The following is a 3,046-nucleotide window of genomic DNA, read 5'->3' on the forward strand; positions in this document are numbered from 1 at the left end:
AAAAAAAAAAAAAGTAAAAAAAAAAAGACAATAAAGCAGAGAGTGAAGGTAGAAGACATCTGATGCCTTTCTATGGCACCATGCACTCACATGCATGCAACACATACAACATCAGAGGGCATTTATACTCGTGTTACAGATAACACAGTGAGACAAAGGCAGTAACTGCCTACACCCTCCTAGATGCATGTAAATGGTCTAGATCCAGCATTCACACCCTGCAAGCTGGAGATGGGCTATTGTTATTCACGTATTAGTTCACTGATGACTTCTTAAACATCTATCATGTGCCACAGTCACCTAGACTGAAAAAATAACCCAAATGAATGGTACTTTTATAGCTGCCCATTCCCACCATCTTCACCCTTCTCACTCTCTGGGAAAGAAAAAGATGAACAGAACACCATGAGGCCAGCATTAAGAACATTTCAAGGCTGGGTTGCCCAGCAAGCATGAAGACCTGAGTTCAATCTCTAGACTCCATTAAAAGCCAACCCAACGTGGGCATGGTGGCACACACCTTTAGTCCCAGAAGAGGCAGGTACATCTTTGTAAGTCCAAGGCCAGCCTGGTCTATAAAGAGAGTTCCAAGGTGGCCAGGGCAGTTACACAGAGAAACCCTGCTTCAAAAAAACACAAACAAAAACAAAAGAAGGAAAGGAAGACAGAAAGGAGGAAAGAGAAGAAAGACAGAAAGAAAGAAAGAAAGAAAGAAAGAAAGAAAGAAAGAAAGAAAGAAAGAAAGAAAGGAGGGAGGGAGGGAGGGAGGAAGGAAGGAAGGAAGAAAGGAAGAAAGAAAGAAAGGGAGGAAGGAAGGAAGGAAGGAAGGAAGGAAGGAAGGAAGAAAGGGAGGAAGGACAGGAGAGAGACAGAGAGAAAGAGAGAGAGAGAGAGAGAGAGAGAGAGAGAGAAAATAGCCAACCAAGTGGCAGGCACTCATGACACTACCAATGTTGAGCCAGAAGGCACACAGCTGCATAACCACACAGAGGAGGAGGAGGAACAGTGCAGAGACAGACGCAGGCTGAGTGTGGCCAGACCTTGAGCTGCTTTGAACAGCAGAATGACCAAGCCTCAAGCCCCACCTCCAGTACCTGCTCCTCAACCTTCTTCCCCTCTGCTTTGGGAGCCAAGAAGATCACTTCTTCAAACACACTGTATGGAACGTGGTACTCACCCTGCAAGACATGTGGATGGCGTTCCGGAAACCAGAGATGAAATGAAAAATAAAATTGATGCTCAGTTTATACGTGTAAGATGCAAGTTGCAGCACATATCTTAGCTCTTAGTAGGCACAGCCAGGAGGATAGCAAGTTTGAGGCTATCCTGGGCTACAAAGCAAGACCTTGCGGGGGGAGGGGAGCATGAGACTATTTCATTTTAGAAATGATGGAAGAGGCCCAGTTATGGTGATACACACCTATAAGCCTAGTAGCACTTGGGTGGCAGAAGCAGAGGCATCACACATTTAAGACCAGCCTGGGCTCTCTATCGAGACACTGACTCAGAAAGACAGAAAAGATAATCAGGAGTTTGACACTAATAGGGCTTTCTATTATCAAGGTATGTGCTCCAAGAAGTTCAGTTAAATTTCGCCTCATCGCTGAGTCACTTTTGTGAACCATTATATTTATCCACTTCAGACAGGGCACCAGCAAGAGACCAAAGCTATGGTTCATTAGGTTTCCTTGGAGACACATAGGTTATAAAAGCATAGAGTGTATACAGGGACAGCATCACAGAAGCTTGAGCAAGTGTTTATGGGAGCATGAGGGAGATCATAAAGGAGCACGGGGAAAGGTTACTTGCAAAAAACATAGATGACTCAAAGGTAAGCCGTCCCAATGAAGAGCCCACCCTGGCATGGATGACAGCTTACAGAAGCTGCGTCCTGGCCCACTCTGTCCAACTTGCAGGCAGTCCCGCCCCTCAGCAGTTGATCACTGATTATATGACCCTGGGGAAGGGTTTCATGTGTCTTGTAAGTTTCCAAGATTTCTGAGTCTAAGGAGCCTCCTGCCCTTCAGGGGGAATATTTTAATTCAGAGGAGGTATGTACACAAGTGACCCCTCTAAAAGGTACTCACCATTATTACTTTCCTTTAAGAAAGAAAGTTTCAAAGAATGCGTGGACATCCTCCATAAGAATATCACCTAACAGGAAAAGGCCACTCCCATCAGTGAGCATGCACACCTTACTACTACTTTTATTTGTTTGTTTGTTTTGTTTTGTTTTTCAAGACAGGGTTTTTCTGGGCAGCCCTGGCTGTCCTGGAACTCACTCTGTAGACCAGGCTGGCCTCGAACTCAGAAATCTGCCTGCCTCTGCCTCCTGAGTGCTGGGATTAAAAGTATGCGCCACCACCGCCCGGCACACCTTACTACTTCTAAGCATCCATTTCTCTATGAAGATGCTGGCTAAAGTGGCTTTCTTTCCTTTCCTACAACATTCCCTCCTAACAAATATTAATACCATTAATGTGGAAAGCTCAACACCCACTCAGCCTCTTTCCCTCAGGTACACCATTCTCTACCACATACTACACATGAAAGTGTAAATGTACATGTTACATTACTTTTCCAGGGGGAATGTGAACAGGTATCTATTCACACCAGATAGGGAACCAAGAACTGACCAATGCAACACTCCCATCCAAGTCCAGCTTAGTGAGTCAGGAAGTCTGGGCGGCTTAACAGAAGCTTAGGTAAGGGGTTATTTCCAGGAGCACGTGACTCAGACACAGCTGTATCAATGAAAACATCTACCCACCATGTGGATGATGAGCTCTTAAAAGCCACTGATGGATTCCTGCATTCAATAACCTTCCACCTTCTATATACTGTGCCTGCCCACCAAGATAATGTGCAGCTGGAAGGAAGGAGCGAGGAGCAGCTGGAAGCCCAGATGAAGGTCCTGTGACTCTTCCCCCTCTCCTACAAAACTGAGAAAGCACTGTGTTCTCTTGCTGATTTCATTGCAGAGCCAACTTTCCCTACATGTCAGGTCAGCAATCTCTGCTCCATGATAACCAGTGGTCATGTTATT

This window comes from Mastomys coucha, unplaced genomic scaffold (genome assembly GCF_008632895.1).
Source record: "Mastomys coucha isolate ucsf_1 unplaced genomic scaffold, UCSF_Mcou_1 pScaffold17, whole genome shotgun sequence".
Taxonomy (NCBI): Eukaryota; Metazoa; Chordata; class Mammalia; order Rodentia; family Muridae; genus Mastomys; species Mastomys coucha.